The sequence below is a fragment of the Myotis davidii genome, unplaced genomic scaffold (genome assembly GCF_000327345.1).
Source record: "Myotis davidii unplaced genomic scaffold, ASM32734v1 scaffold1509, whole genome shotgun sequence".
Lineage (NCBI taxonomy): Eukaryota > Metazoa > Chordata > Mammalia > Chiroptera > Vespertilionidae > Myotis > Myotis davidii.
The window spans coordinates 1,082,107-1,082,365 of NW_006299480.1; positions in this window are offsets into that span (position 1 = coordinate 1,082,107).

A 259-nucleotide genomic window follows, 5' to 3' on the forward strand; every position below is an offset into this window, starting at 1 on the left:
AAGAATCTCCGTGCGTCCAGCACTCACCCGCCCCCGCCTCGGACTGGTCCCCAAGATGCGGGCCACACGCCGATGGACGCGGTGGAACGTGCAGTTCCGAGCTCCTTCCCTGCTGGGCCCGCCCCCACCTTCCCTGTCGTCCCCTGGTCCCACCTTCCCCCTTCCCTTCGGCAGCCGGGGCAGCCTGGGCCGGGCCTCACTTCACTGCTCAGCCTCTGCCCTCCCTGGTGCCACCTCGTCTCCTTTCATCCCTCTCCCT